The sequence below is a fragment of the Cetorhinus maximus genome, chromosome 27 (genome assembly GCF_964194155.1).
Source record: "Cetorhinus maximus chromosome 27, sCetMax3.hap1.1, whole genome shotgun sequence".
NCBI classification, from domain to species: domain Eukaryota; kingdom Metazoa; phylum Chordata; class Chondrichthyes; order Lamniformes; family Cetorhinidae; genus Cetorhinus; species Cetorhinus maximus.
In genome coordinates this window covers 6,154,591-6,171,300 of record NC_135905.1, presented here as the reverse complement: position 1 = coordinate 6,171,300, position 16,710 = coordinate 6,154,591, and positions in this window count along the sequence as shown.

Here is a 16,710-nt window from a genome sequence, read left to right as displayed (position 1 = left end):
AGAAAATGTTTGGAGGCAGCCACAGGGGCTGCCAAGTGCAGAGGTGGGTTGTTTAAAAGGCCGGCCTAGATGACTTCATCCCATTTAAAATAAAAACACAAAGGCCCTCCGGACCGAACCCCACACACCCCTCACCCTCCAAATACTCCCCATGCCCCACCCATGCCGTCTCATGCCCCCTACTTGCCTCCTATGACTCCTCATGCCCTCTATGCCAAGTTATGCCCTTCCACCCATACCCCATGACCCCTCATGCCCTCCCATGCCAAGTGTCATGCAAAGGTATTAATGTCTATAATGCTATTGGAAATGATCTTTTAAAAATAGAGTTTAGTGGTGTCTATGTGTGTGTGTGTATGTGTGTCTTAATTGGATTAAAGCCCACTAGTCTGGGTACTTTGGCATACAGTAGTTTTGAGATGTTAATTAGATAAATGTACAGAGGAGAAGGTAAAGAGTTAATTTGCATTCATTGAATAAGCCATTCAAAAGAATGGGTAAAATCTTGCACCTAGCTGGAAGATGCCAAGCAATGTGTTTATATTACTAATAAAATTGGTGGAATGAAAGGATTATTGTTAGGAGAGGTAAATTTTTTTTAAAATGGAAAATTTACATTCAAAGGGGAAGCCAGGTATAAACAGAAAGGGATTTGTATGTGTAAGAGAGAAGCATTTAAGATCTAACCAGCCTGAAAGCCTACAATTGTGTCTGCAAAGAAGCCAAATTGCAAGGAACATCATTTTGAATTCGTAAGGTCAAATGTGCTTTGCCTCATGTCTGTTTAAAGTCTATAGGCTATTGTTGCCTTGGTGAAGATTTACCTGGATTAATTTGGGGATTTGTTTAAAAGTTATTATGGTGGTAATTTGTAGACATGCGTATGTGTTTAATTTCTGTTAAATTAATAATGTTTAATTTTGTTTTATATAAAAAACCTCTTGAGGATCGGTGGTCTTATTCCTGAATCCAGAGCTGCATCTCAAACATACCAATCGAAAATATAGGTTATGACAGTTGTTCAAGTTTCCCTCTGGGATTTAAACAACTCAGCCTTTACCAACTATTGTGTCATAACACAAGCTAAGGCACTTCCATGCCTATTAACCCACTATATATTGTATAGAATCAATGAACCCAAAAGTGACAGTAGGATGTGTATCAAAAAAGCTTTTAAAAAAAGAAATTCATCCATAACTTGCTACTATGTGAAAAAAGTCATTTCAAGTAATTTCCTTCTCAGCAAAGTTATGGATGAATTATTTTTTTAAAGCTATTTTTTTATACATCCTAATGTCACTATAATGTCCATTGGTTCTCTACAGTGAATGGTGGGTCAATAGGCATGGAAGTGTCATCGCTTGGCATGGGGGCCATGAGGGACCATGGGGTGAGGATGTGTGGAAGAGCAGAGCTTGGTATGGAGGCCATGAAGAGAGCCTTTTGAACTTACTTTTTAAAAGGCCCCCTCATGCAAATTAGGGTTCATGACCTCTCTGAGGGGCTGTGAGCCACGTCTCATTAAAAACCTGGCACAACCCCATGGAAATTGCGGGGTAGTAGGTTATGTCTACCTCCGTAATGGTGCTAGCCAGGTCGGGAGAGCCGGGTGAGATGATGAGACCAGTTATCCACAAGTTAAGTGTGAAAGACCACCATCTATCTCCTCTTGTACATCAATAGCCTTTTAGCTTTAAGCCATTCTGGCTGGACAATGGCTGTTGATCAGTGACCAAAACTGGCTTCTGATACTATCCCAAGACCCAGAAGGGACCAGAGCAGACTGCAGTAGGACACCGTCAAGACAGAGAAAGGCTGTGCCATCTTTGTCTTTTAGAATCCTCAGTCATCAGCCAGTCTGAGAACCAGACTCTGAAACTAACCGTAAATCATCAAGCAGCCAAAGCACTCAACCTGCTCCAGTCTCAAAGCTCACTGGAAAACCAACTTCGTAGATATTTGACTACAAGAAACCTCACAAACCTGCTGTGAATCCTGCACTTCACAGGAGCCTCACTTCAAATTTAACAAATTGAATCCATTCAAGAAACCACAGGTCTGCCAGGTGGGAGACCTGGAAACGTAAATCGGGAACTGAATTAACTATAACCTGTAAAAGCGCACTATCTTTATTCAATCCTTGTGTGCATGCGTGAGACCGAGTGTGTGACATTGTGTTAATTTGGGGTAAGCGCATGGGAATAAAGAGCCTTCTTTTTTGAACTCAAAAAAGCTTGCTGCTTAAATACTTTATTGAAATACAAACTCCAACAGTAAGGAAAGGCATATTCTGTCTATACAAAACATAGGGCAGAATGTTTCGCTCGGTGTGCAGGCGCGTGCCCAACACGCTCGAGCCTGAAATAGCACACAGTGACATTGGGCGAGAGTTCCAACCTCATCGCGCACACGTGTGATATTTCGGTTGGGGGGTGCGCGCTAAAGTCGGAAGCACGCCCCCCCCCCGACGATTAAGAGGGCTATTAAGCTCACTAACGGCGCAATTGACTTGGATTTTTCGCTGCCCGTCCAACCTCAGGGCTGACGGGCGGGCGAATCGGCCAGGCGGCCTTTGCAGTTTTCAGGAAACCTCATCCCAGGGGAGGGAGTTTCCGTCGTTAAATTAAAAATAATTAAAAATGTTTGGGCTGGCTTTCATGTTGTGTGTGTTGAGGTGACTGTTTCTGAGGTGTGGGCATTTTTTCCTGGGTTTTTAAAATGTTCGTTTTTTTTGCTTTGAAACTCTTCAGCTCCCTGAGGCAGCTCTCTGCCTTCAGGGGGCTTTCACTCCGCACTCCCCTGCGCCCACGCTGACTTCAGCGCCAGCCCTCCTCCCGCCCCCCACCCCAGGCAGGGCTGATCGTATCAGCACGCGCTTCATGCCGGCTGTTAATTGGCCAGCCAGCGTGAAATCGCGGTCGGGGCCGATCACGTCCGCCGGTCCATTTCCCGACAGCTCCCGTGTCTGCTGAGCTGAAAATTCAGGCCACACTGATTACAGGCAGTAAGAGAGCAGATACGTTCTGCCTACGACACTCTTTAGATAATAATCCAATTCCCTTTTGAAAGTCATGATTGAATTTGCCTCCACCTCACTCTCAGGCAACGCACTGCAGCTGCTAATGACTTGCTGCCAAAAAAAAAAATGTTTTCCTCATGCCACCATTCACCTTAAAGTGGTGACCCCTGGTTCTCAACTCTCCCTCCATGAGGACTCTCATTAATATTTGCAAGTTGGTGTCTTATTAGGATGGCATGTTAACAAACCCACTGAGTGGAACTGCCCAGCGTGGCAGACCAGCTCAGCCCCTAGGTAGAAGAGTATTAAACTATCTTCAGTGGGGCCAGGAGGAGAGGGGTGTTACTCTGGGTTCTGCAGAGGAAGTTTGAGGCTCTGCTATCCCAGGTATCGCCTCCCTTCCCACCCGATCCTTCCACTCCATCCATGTGCAGAAGGCATTAGCCAACTGGAGTAGACCTTCCCTCCCTCCATGCTAAATAGAGTGACCATTGAAAAACATTCCAGAAATGGGTTAGGAGTCTTCATTTCCACAAAGAACGTGAAGGGAGCTATACAAATGCAGATTTTCCACTGTTCAGCGGTAACATTTGTTAATCTGGTAAAAGAAGGAGCTGGAACCAGTCTGTCTTCAACATAGGCTTATTCACATCACTCAGTATAACATAAGTGCAGACTACTGTTCCCATCCACACAGTTTTGTCCCCACCACTGCTTCTTATATATGGGCCATAATCTTTCCCCAATTACTATCAGCTAATCACACCTAGAACATATACTCAAATGTGCACTTGCAACATTTACAACACCTCTCATCTTGATGTACTCAAAATTAACAAAGCCTAAATACGAGGTGCCAAATCATAGAATCATACAGCATGGAAGGAGGCTATTCAGTCTTTGAAAGAGCACTCTAATTAGTGCCACTCCCTCGCTCTTTCCCCATCACTCTGCACATTTTCCTTTTCATGTTTTCAAAGGCCCAGTTTTATCATTTTCTGTCCTTGAATTCAAATCCCTACATAGCCTTGTCCCATCCTATTCCTCCAGCCCTACAGCCTTCCCAAAAACTCTGCATTTCTCCAACTCTGGCCTCTTGTGTATCACCTGCCATATTCACTCCACCGTTGGTGGCTATGCCTTCAGCTGCCTGGGCCCTAATCTCTGTAACTGCCTCCCTTCAGCGCTCCAATCTCTACCTCCCTTTTCTCTTTCAAGAGATAACTTTACACCTGGCTTTTTGACCAAGCTTTTGATCACTGGTCCTAATCTCGCTTCATGTGGTTTGATGTCAAACTTTGATTGCGTTTCTGTGAAGCGCATTGGGACGTTTGTTAAAGGTGTAATATAAATGCAAGTTGTTGTTGTATACAGCCAATTTCCTTCTGAAAGTTTGACTCTTGAACCTTCTTCCATCACCCTTTCAGGCAGTGTGGAGAAAGCATTTCCCCTCCACGTGACAAACTGCAGGAAATGAGTTACAGAAGGAACATGGTGAACAGGTATTGACAACAAAAGTCACTTCAGTGGGCAGACTCCCAACGTATCAACAAACCGGGTAATGAGGGGTACCAAGCCAGAGGAGGAGCAGGCTAATGCCTGGGCCTTATAGCATAGGGTGAATGCTGAAGGTGACCATCCAACTTACTAGAAACTGGCTGTGAGATTTCGACAAGGACTAATGTACATTAGGCCCTCTTTACCTGTGTGAGCAAACATGCAAAAATGCTTCGGTGTGCTTTGAATTCAAACACACCAAACTCCAAGGGCGGAATTTTACGCCGGGGGGGAGGATTTTACATTCCCGCCAAAGTCAATGGGCTTTTGAACAATTCGCCGCACTTTATGGCACCACCCCCACCGCGACGGAGCCATAAAGTTCCACACCTAGATTTCAATCGGACCTGTCAGCTTATTGCTAATCACTGGTCTCTAATCACTAATCACTATTGTACAAATGAACCCAACCAAATTCAGTTGTGCAACTTAAATTCAGAATCAAGTAAAGTAAAAATTGAACCCAAGATCTATTGCAAAGCAAATTTTTGTAATTCTTACACTGTCTGTCCACAATGGGATTTGCCGTTTGATAAAGCACCAGGATGTTTTAATATAAAGATTCGATGGTTGTTATAAGTGCTCTTTGCCGTGTTTAGCGTGTGTACAATCTTGCAAGATAAGTGGTGGACTATGATAAACTTAAGAGAGCGTTTGAATCTCAAGTATCAGATAGTAGCAACTTCACAAAAGAAACCCTGATTTCCACCTCAGCGATTGCCAATTGTGCCAGGATAACTGTTATCCCAATTAGTTTATGCTTCTTCCCCAGTTGAACTTGTTGCTGAGAAGGAGACAGAGAAAAGGGGAGGAAACAATAAGCCCGGAGTCAGATTTAAGACGTCTCACAAAACTAAGCCATTATTACTCTTTTGACCAGATAGGACACACACAGGATGGCACCTCGGTGCAAAAAGCCATCCGATTGGTGCATTTCTAAATGTTAATGGTTGTCAGCTCTAATTTGTCTGCAGGGCCTCCATGCTCTCAGCTTGCAGATAAAACACTGGCCTGATGCTTTGTGATTGCTTTTCCTCCCAACGACACATTTATCTGTAACCGGCTATGACAGGGTCCCATCACCGAGCAGCAGACGCTGCGTGGGAGGGAACACTCTGTCACCGGGGACAACTTTTATTTAAAGCGGGCAATCATCGGGGTCCCCAAAGTGCAGCTGGGGCAGGAGGAAGAGCGAGAGAGAGAGAGAGAGAGGCGTTTGTGTGTTTTTTTTTAAAAAAAAAATTTCTTTCTTCTGGGATAAAAAGATTAAAAAAGGGGGCAACGTTAATGCGATCGCTGCCGCACGCTCCTTCCTGCCTCTTAGCCTCTGTACCTCTGACCAAACTGCAACGACAGCAGAAAAAAAGAAATCAGATTAACAGGAACCTTCCCAGCATGCCGCACTATGACAAATGATTGACTCTGAACAATATCTAAGGCGATCAGGATAAAGTACCAACCATTTCAAGGCTCAGCAAAATTCAAATTCTAATTAGAGTCCTCACCACATTCAAAATAAAAATTGTTCCCCTGATATTTTGCCTATCAGGTGTCTCTCTGATCATTGAGACAAAACGAATAAAGAAAATGATTAAAGTGATAACAAAGGCATAAAATTTAAATTATCATGGCATCACATCTGGGATCGTGGTGTGTCACTGCGCTGCCATTTTGCCCCTCTCTCCCTATTCCAATCTTTCTGCATGAGGACAACCACAGGAGAGGCACAAAAAAAAAGTATGAAATTAAAGGTGCAAAGCGAGAAGGCAAATAGGCAGCCTTTCAGCTTTAACATTATTAATGACTCTTCAAAAATGCGCGACTTTCCAATCTCTCCAAGAGCCGCTTGAAGGAGCTTGCAGATGAAGCTGACCTTCAGAATGTTCTTTGGTCTTTAGTTAAGAAATTCACTCGCCATTATGGCATCATTAAGGAAACAAGGATAAAATTACTCCATGGTTAATGACCTATAGGATCTCCCACCAAAATTTGTTTCAGATCTAATAAAACTGTGCTTAGCACACTCGAATGAATTATGAAGACTGTTATGTGGGGTATTAAAATGTGGGAAATAGATTTTGTGAAGCTGGGAGGACTGGACTTTGAAGTAGATAGCAGAATGGAATTTTCTGGACAATAAATTCTCCCATGTCTCAATTTCATTTTTTTTCCCCCTGAAAGACTCGGCCGCATTTGATTATCTGAGGCGCGCGCTCCTGAAACTTAACAAAATCTTGCTAAGCAAACGCGTGCGGATTTTTCCTAAGATGCACCGGAGGGAATTTGGGCCGATCACTCGAGATGCAGAGGAGTGTAATTAACAAGATCTGTGTTATTTAGCGTGATAATTTACCATTAAGACCTTTATGAAATTGCATCTTGCATTTACATTTCCTTAGCATGCTGTCGTAACTAACGGGTGTCAGGGTAGCAATTAGCATATTACACGTCGTAGGGCAGATTGAAGGGAAGTCTTGGTGGAAATATTACTAAAGAAACATGCAAAAAAGAAAAGAAAAACCTGCAGCTGAACACGCTGGCTAGATAGGATGGGTAAAAAAAAATATAAAATGTGTCACCCGTGTGGGGTTGAGAGGGAGAACGGGGTTAGGTGCGTTTTGAAGCAAGGGAAGTGAGTGCGAGTTTAGGTTAGTGGATAATAGTAAGTACTGCAGAGAGGTGGATGCGAGGTAGTGCCATTGTGCTCTCTTTAAACTTTTAATCTTTCCTATTAATTCACTGCAACTGGAGAATGTATGAGAGTTAATGTTCCATGAACGTGTTTCTCACTCCACAATCTCTTCGAGCTAATTACCTTCAGGTGCTAAATGGAGGGAAATTGCAATCCATTTGGATGAGAAAAATTCTCCTTTCATTCCCCAGTGAAACATTTCTTTGTGTTGCACGAAAATAAAATCCTACACCCCCCCCCTCCCTTGCAAAAAAGCTATAAGATTATTGGATGGGGGCGCGCGGGGGGGGATAGAAGGGGGGGAATCACCACTCTCGACCCACAAGCTATTTCTTTCCCGTGTGCATTTTTGTCCCACTTAATTTAGTTGGAATAAGAGATTTTCGGGGGCTGGGGGTGCCTATATAGGTAACTCAACCCCCACTATCCTCGGTGAGGGGTCGCGCTGAGGTCAGCCGCTGCTATTCCTGACCACGGGATTTCTTCACAAGATGTTCGACGGACACGAATCATTTAAAAACCCCCATTAAAAAAGTGTAAGATTGGTCCTCTCTCCTTACCCATATCTAAACTCGTGCCACAGCCTCTCATGATTCTCCCCGGAGTTTAGAGTCTTGACTTTCGACACAGCTTCTCGGTTTTTAACTCTTTTGAATCCCCCTCCCTTCCCTTTCCTGTTTCTTTATTTTGCCGCTGGTTCTCATCCTTATTGAGTTGTTTAGGTTTGAGCTGAAGGAAAAATGTTCTTGAAAACCCTGATGTTCAATAGACCAGCTGCAGTGGGTGGGATCAGCTGTGATCACTCACCTTCAACATTAATTGGTAATGACTATCCATCTGCAAGAGACAGGGTCATGTATAATAGTGACCAATAGGAATGAAAATTACCTCAAAAATATCATGGTGAAACAATAAAAACAAGGCCGCGTTCGGAAGTAAATGTTTCTTCTGTGAGTGATAACACTATTGTCATAAACTTTAAGGATGAGCTGAGAGACTCGCAAATGTAGCTCCTGTGTCCCAAAAATATTAACCAACAAAATGTGATTTAGTGCAGGGCCATTAAAATCATGAGCTTGGAGCATGGAGCCAACCGCATTTAAACGTTTAGCCTTCTCAACAGGGTGCCATAAAAGCGCAATCACTCTAGGCCTGAACTTCATTCATACATCCAGCACCCAGACAGGACTGAATCCTGTCCGCAGGTGCTTAATCCCATCCCTGTCAATAGTAGGGTTGCCAACTGTGATTAAATGCATTCCTGGAGGTTTCATCACATGACTTGCCCCCACACTCCAGCCATTAGTCGGCCAACACATCCATCCTTGTGACGCACTGCCCTCCTATACCAATTGGAAAGCAATAAAACTCATTAGCCAATTGGATGAAGCTCGACAGTTACCCAAACAGCCTTTCTTTCCCCCCGCTTTCAATATTTCTACATCTGGTAAAGAGATACCTTCAAAGAAAATTTAAAAAAAATCTTTTTTGCATGATTTTTCCCCAGGGTTGCACTCCAGCAGTGTCCTGGAGATTGATCTTCAATTCCTGGAGACCCCAAGCCAAAACCCTAGAGAGTAAAGCACCCACTTTCACTTGGAAAGGGCAAAGGGTTTTGTTCATTCTTTGCTCAGTCCGGTGCTGTTGAAAGGAAGACAACCCAACGTGAGAAGTGGCAGGTGGTGGAGGGGCAGAGTGGACCTGATATTCATGTGACCACTCCAAAGGGAGGGCAAAATATTCTTTCCGCCCCTACAAAAGCTGAAAATAGTATTTCCATTAAAGCCTTTGCCAAGATGGAGGGAGAGGATACATGAAGGAAACGTAAAGTGAAAGGGGACCAAATGCGGAGATCCAATATGAAGCCTGGGATATGGACCAGATTTATAGGATACCTAACTCCCTGCTTCGCCACTTGCAAGATGGGCATCATGCTGGATGAGGTTGGAAGTTTAATGTTCCCAGGGTGCCCTTCCCATGAGTGCACCATCCTTCAAATAAGTCTGAAACTCAAAGTCCAAGGATTGAAGTAACCTTCACAGCCACTGGCTGAGACACACTTACAGTGTACGTTGGCTGCAAGTGCCTCTGTAGCAGATGGCAAATCTCTGCAACACCTGCAGAGACAGTTATCCTTTGCCATTGGCAGACAGAGGTGCCAAGGCCAGTAGGTAGAGTAGTTGACGTAATGGCAGGTGTGGCCAATGTGGCTCGGGCCCCAGCTGATCACCTTGGCACGCTCTCTTTCATCTTGTACCACTTCAACCATGAAATACCATACTTGAGGCACTTGCTAGAACAGCCCTTGTTGTAAATCTTGCCTTCATTTTGTGCCTCGCCACTTAACTCTACCCCATGCGGCTGTCTACCTTTTGGCTGCCGGGGCCCATGTGAAAGTTGGCAGTGGAAAAATTCCTTTTTCTCACGTGTCTTTTTCTCCCCATCTGTTTCTGTCTGCTGAAGTCCTTTAAACGCTTCACTTATGGTGAACTTTACAGTGAGGAAGGGAGAAATCATGGGTTAATTTTAAGTGATGGTGATACTGCAAATAAAAGACATGGTCGTGTGTGAAACAAAAATTGAAAAAAAATTATCAAAAGATAGAAATTCCAGGGCTACTGAAAAATCTCTAATCATGAATCACAGAATGATTAAATAACACAGCACACAGTAAGGCTTTTTGGCCCATCGTGCTTCTGCTGGCTCTTTGATACAGCTATCCAATTCATTCCACTCCCTCTTCCCCCATAGTCCTGTATTTTTTTTTCCTTTCAAGTGTTTTCTAATTCTTTCATAGGATGTGGGTGTCGCTGGCTAGCCCAGCATTTATTGCCCATCCCTAATTGCCCTTGAGAAGGTGGCAGTGAGCCGCCTTCTTGAACCGCTGCAGTCCATGTGGTGCAGGTGCATCCTCAGCGCTAAAACTTATCCGATTCCCTTTTGAATGTTGCTGTTGAATCTGTTTCCACTGCCCTTTTAGGCAGAGGACTCCAATTCACAACCCCACACCTCACTGTGTAACCAAATGTCTCCTCAACTCGTCTCTGCTTCTTTTGAGAATCACCTCAAACCTGTGCCCACTGGCTATCAGAGATACTTTGTCCTTATTTACTCTACCAAAACCATTCGGGCTTTTGAACACTCCTACTAAATTACCTCTTAACCTTCTCTGCTCCAGATAGAAGAATGTTAGTTTCTCTACTTGCTCCAGTTAACTGAAATCCTTAATCCCTGGTAAATCCCTCCGTCACCCTCTCCAAGACGTTGACACCCTTCCTAAAATGTGGTGCCCAAAATTGAATACTCCACATTAGGCTGAATCTTTGTTTTTTTCCAAAGGTTTGGGGTAACCTCCTCGCTATTTTACTCTATTCCTCTATTGATAAAATCAAGGATCCTGTATGCATTTTTTAAATAACTTCCTGCGATCTGCAAAGATTTGTGTACATACACCCCCAGGTCCCAGTTCCTGCATCCCCTTTAAAATTATACCATTTAGTTCATATTGCTCAATAAAAGCAGTTTCCTGAAAAATACCTGAAACAGAGCAGCCAAAAGAAAATACACCCATAGCCTTTTCTCCTTTCATTGCGCCAACAAGACTGGCTGAAGTTTCCCCAACCCATGGAGGTGAGTTTGAAGGTGGGGGTGCCAGATAAGGAGTGGGATAGCTTCCTCCGGCCCCTTTCCCAGGGTCGCCAAGTGAATCAGCAGCCTGCTCCATGGAGACGGACAAGCAGTGAAGCCAAATAAACCAAGGCCAATTCCACTGAGCGCTGCAACTTTCCCAGCGTCACATGCGTCAGACATCGGGCAACGCTATGAAGACGGCATTTTGCCAGGGGGTTGGCGGGACATGGGTGCCTGAATTAATTGACAGCTGTAGTGTTCCCAGGGGTCCAAGAGCAGCCACTCTACTGGAGGGGGGGTCAACCCTCCACCTTGAGGTCCCTTGTGGTACTTGTCACCTTTCTCACCACTGAAGAGGGATGCTTTTGTGAATACTTTAAGGTGCCCCATTATACTTAGCTTGAAAATCAATATTGGGCAGAGTGTACAACTGGCATTTTACCTGATTTCCGCCCAATGAGTCAGATTAAAATGCCCTCAATGTGTTTAAGACCAGTCTCAGAGCATCACTCAACCTCACTCAACTGGGACAATTGTATCCTGATTCCAAATATTTTCATGGTCCTTCAAAGTAAGATTCCTGATTATCCCAAATTAGTGGTGAATTAATGATGAATATGTACTGTGATGTTAAGCGCACCAGGATCCGAAAGTGTGCAATCAAGTTATTCCAAATTATTTGAAATCTGGAATTCTCTTCCCATAGGGAATTGGATGTTTGGGAAATTGGAGGTGCCAAGACCAGGACAAAGGAAGATGAAGCTAAGGTACAGGTCTACTACAATCTAATTGAATGGCCAGCAGGAACAAAGGGTTGAATGGCCTACTCCTCTTCCTATGTCCCTCTGTTCCCGTCTGAGTGCCAGATTGAAAACTCAGTAAAACTTGGGAAATGGCTGGTTCTGGTCCGAACTGGAGTTCCATTTTGAGGTATACAAGAGCAGTTGAGAGCAGCATAGTCATTCCCAAGTTCTATTGGGGTTCCTTTGGGCAGGAAGCACTGATTTTGGGATTAGCCGGCTTGTGAAGGCCAAACTGAGGTTGCGTAAGAGCATGAAAGTATCTCAAGAGTTTGTGGGGTTGCCAAGGAACCAACAGAACCTTTCTCAGTGCCCAAAATGTCAGTCAGATTAATTCACTTTGTGATGGCTCACTCAATATTTGAATTTCTGGGGGCTGTACTTGGGAAAAAGACAAGAGGCTACATTTGCAAAGTGCAGCGGTAATAAGGACTCCTTACTATATTTTTAAGGAAATTCCTTTTTGTTTGCAATTTGAATAGAAAGAAAGAACTTGCATTTATATAGCATCTTTCACTAGCTCAGGAAGTGCTAAAGTACTTTACGGTCGATGAAGTACTACTGAAGGTTGACCACTGTTGTGTTGTGGACAACGTGGCAGCAAAGTCCAGCAAACAGCAGTGAAATAATGACCAGAATATCTCTTTATAGTGACATTGGCTGAGGGATAAATATTAGCCAGGACTCCCCCCAGTGCACGAATATCCCTGTTCTTTTTCGAGCAGTGCCAAGGGATCCTTTGCTCGCACCCGAAACGTCTTCTCCGCTCAATTTAGATACGTTGAGGGGGCCGGTGGAGGAATGTCACACCAACGTGTCAATGGAGAGTGCAGTTTCTCACACCACAATCGGGAGAGAATGAGGGCAAATATTCATCTATCACTGCACATCTCACTCTGGTGAGCCACACGTCCAGTTGAATATTTTAACAGCTCCATCACAAGAGTCCAGTAAGTTGATGACATCAACTTCAAAGAGAAACTGCCATTCGTCATGACCCAGGATATGTGTCCTCTGAGGACGTAGCTCGTTACACAACTAAATGTCATAAGCGCATTGCCCCTTAATGAAATTGTGAATATCTATGGCGTTTGTCCAATAACTTCCTTGATATTAAACTTGTGAAGGTTGCTTTTGGCTTTTATTACATCTAATCTTGCTTTTTTTTATTTGTTCACGGGATGTGGGCATTACTGGCTAGGCCGCTATTTATTACCCATCCCTAATTGCCCTTGTTCTACCATTCAATTAGGACATGGCTGATCTGTATCTTCATCCCATCTCTTCACCTTGGTTCCATAACACTTGTTTCACTTTTTTTTGTATTTCTTCATTCATGGCTTGTGAGCGTCGCTGGCTAGGCCAGCATTTATTGCCCACCCCTAACTGTACTTGAGAAGGTGATGCTGAGCTGCAGTCCATGTGTTGTAGGAGCTCCCACTGAGCGTTTAGGAAGGGAGTCCCAGGAATTTGACCCAGCGACGATGAGGGAACGTTGATATTGTTCCAAGTCAGGATAGTGAGTGGCTTGGAGGTGGTGGTGTTCCCATGTGTCTGCTGCCCTTGTCCTTCTAGGTGGTAGAGGTCATGGGTTTGGAAGGTGCTGTCAAAGGAGCCTTGGTGAGTTCCTGCAGTGCATCTTGTAGATGGTACACACTGCGGCTACTGTGTGTCGGTGGTGGAGAGAGTGAATGTTTGTGGATGGGGTGCCAATCAAGCGGGCTGCTTTGTCCTGGATGGTGTGGAGCTTCTTGAGTGTTGTGGGAGCTGCACTCATCCAGGCAAGTGGAGAGTATTCCATCACACTCCTGACTTGTGCCTTGTAGATGGTGGACAAGCTTTGGGGAGTCAGGAGATGAGTTACTCACTGCAGAATTTCTAGCCTCTGACCTGCTCTTGTAGCCACAGTATTTATATGGCTGAGTTCAGTTTCTGGTCAATGGTAACCCCCAAGATGTTGATAGTCGGGGATTCAGAAATGGCAATGCCACTGAATGTCAAGGGGCGATGGTTAGATTCTCTCTTGTTGGAGGTGGCCATTGCCTGGCACTTGTGTGGCACGAATGTTACTTGCCACTTGCCAGCCCAAGCCTGGATATTGTGCAGGTCTTGCTGCAATTGGACATGGACTGCTTCAGGATTTGAGGAGTTGAGAATGGTGCTGAACATTGTGCGATTATCAGCGAACATCCCCGTTTCTGACCTTATAATGGAGGGAAGGTCATTGTTGTAGTAGCTGAAGATGGTTGGGCCTAAGACATTACATGAAAAACAAAAATCTATCTTAGTTTTGAAAGTTTTATTTGCCCACTAGCCTCAAGAACTCCATGAGAGAGAGTGTTTCAAATTTCTACTACCTTTTGTGGAAGAAATGCTTGCTGGCATCACCCTTTGAACTACTGATACCTAAATTTAAGGGTGTGTCTCCTTGTTTCGGAGTCCCCGGCCAGATGAAATAGTCTGTCACATCCCTTTATTGCCTTAACCATCCTTTAATTATCTTAAACACCATTTAGTTATCTTAATTGCTTTAGTTCAACTGACCTATTCGTTTCACTTTGAAGGAGCTTTGTCTCGGTTCCAAGTCAGGGGGATGGAGGTCATTTGAAAAGTCAGAGCAGATAACCCATGAGTCACGACAGACTGGCATACCCTGAGCACACCCTGCTGTTGTGACTGAGGCCCAGAGTGGGATGAAGAGGTGATGTGAATATTTTAAGATGTTTCTCCAAAGGGAAACCACAGCTTTCGTTGCAAGGCAACCGGCCTACACTGACATTTAGCTTTCCTCCTTTAGATGACTGGTTTTCCTAAGCACAGCAGCGAAGGTTGCTCTCAGCTGACATGCTTTCTGCTGGGCCCTAGGAGGACTCCATTCCAGGTACAATTTCTTGGATTGCCGCCCCTCAGCCCTCCGCCTCCCCTTCCCCCTCCCCTCCCCAAGCATGCCCCAAAGCATGGCAGTGCACCTAACAAAGGCTGGCAGGAGGGTCTTCAGCCTGTGGTTTTGTATATAAACCCAAGCTCTACCCCAGATTCATATACCCCTGCCCCACAATCTGTCTGTTTGTGGCACGTCAAGAATTTTGATCCTGTCACCTTTCCATCTGTATGAAGCGGAAACTCATTTCCCAACTTGTCTTGACCAAGTGTGTCACCCACTTCCACTCACACTCCCATTTCTGTGGATGATGCTGACTGTTCACCTCTTGAGGGAGGGAATACATAAGCTGTTTACATTTAAAGCTGGAGACCTGTGCAGGGCCATCAGTTACAACCCATGGCTCATATCAGAGGCAATAAGTGGAACTACTTAGACCTCACTGTCAGCAATAAAAGGTGCCAAACTGGGCACACACATGTACTCACACACGGACACAACTGCAAGCACATACATGTACACATACAGCACACACACACATACATACAGTGTGCACACACACACAAACACACACACACACATACATACTGTGCACACACACACACAAACACACACACACACACATACAGTGCAGGCACACACACACTTGTTCGTTCATCTGAACTTCTGTTTGTAAAACATGGTCAGAATTCTCCACACAGCATCATATATCCAAATAATGACTCAGTGAAAATATGGAATTATGTAATACATTGATGCAGGATTTATATTGTCACCCGAAACATAGCTAGAACCTTGAGTCCTCCATTCTATAAATGGAACAGTTTCTACCTTGCTAAATCCCCTCTTCAATCCTCAACTCTACAAATGGTGAGCACCATGCTCAACGTTTTAACATTTACTTGATGCTCAGGAAGTTATCTAGTCATTAACCACTCTGTAAATAAAGCTAGCAGGAGACGAAGTGAATCCATATTGAATGCGATGCACAGTTTATCTGACACTCCCAGGCCCACTCTGCATCCTGTTCAACAATTCACATCTGGTGTTGAAGCCAGTTCTTGCATTCACCACTGCTCCTGAAACCACAAACTTGGGCAGAGTTTGCACAAGAGCGACTCTATAGATTACAGAATTTATTTTTCAAAAAGTGACTAGCACCAAAATAAGGGAAAGTTTTTTCATTTTTTATTCATTCATGGGATGTGGGCGTTGCTGGCTAGGCCAGCATTTATTGTCCATCCCTAATTACCCTTGTTCAGAGGCATTTAAGAGTCAACCACATTGTTGTGGATCTGGAGTCACATGTAGGCCAGACCAGGTAAAGATGGCAGGTTTCCTTCCCTAAAGGACATTAGTGAATCAGATGGGTTTTTATGACCATCAGCAATGGTTTCATGATTGTCATCAGACTTTTAATTCCAGGTTTTTGTTGCCATAGCGCGATATAAACTCAGGTCCCCAAAGCATTATGCTGGATCTCTGGGTTACTAGTCCAGTGAAAATATCAATACAATCGCTTCCCCACAACTGTTAATCACTGACACTCAACAACTACTGATGCGTGGTCGTCTTGAACTCCCCTTCAATTATCACAATTCTATAATAAGAACCTTCTTTCCTTTCATACAAAATACCACTTGCAATTAAAGAAAGGTTTGTAGCACATTTTATCATCCTTTTTCCCTCTTTTCCCCAAAACGTCTTGACAGGTTGGACACTGAAAGGCTGTTTTATGGGGGGACGTTCTTAGGATAAGGGGTCGATCATTTAGGACTGAGATGAGGAATAATTTTGTCACTCAAGCAAATCTTTGGAATCCTCCACCCCACTGACTTGTGGAGGCTCCATCACTGAATATATTTAAGGGTGAGATAGAGGGGTGCAGTGCCAAATTTTGAGGTGTGGGAGCTCTAAGAAAATGTGTTGGCCAGATCATTTCTAAATCTAACATTATGTTGTTTTCTTAATCATCTGAGTCCCCCAAAGTCAGTAAAATGATGCTTTTTAAGTAAAAAATATTGGTGCCCCACTGCCACCAATTTCTTTCTCACCCCTCCCTCCAAAAATCTTCCCCACCTCCAAAACCAGCCACCCACCCCGATGCTCCACCCATTCCCCCCAATCTTCC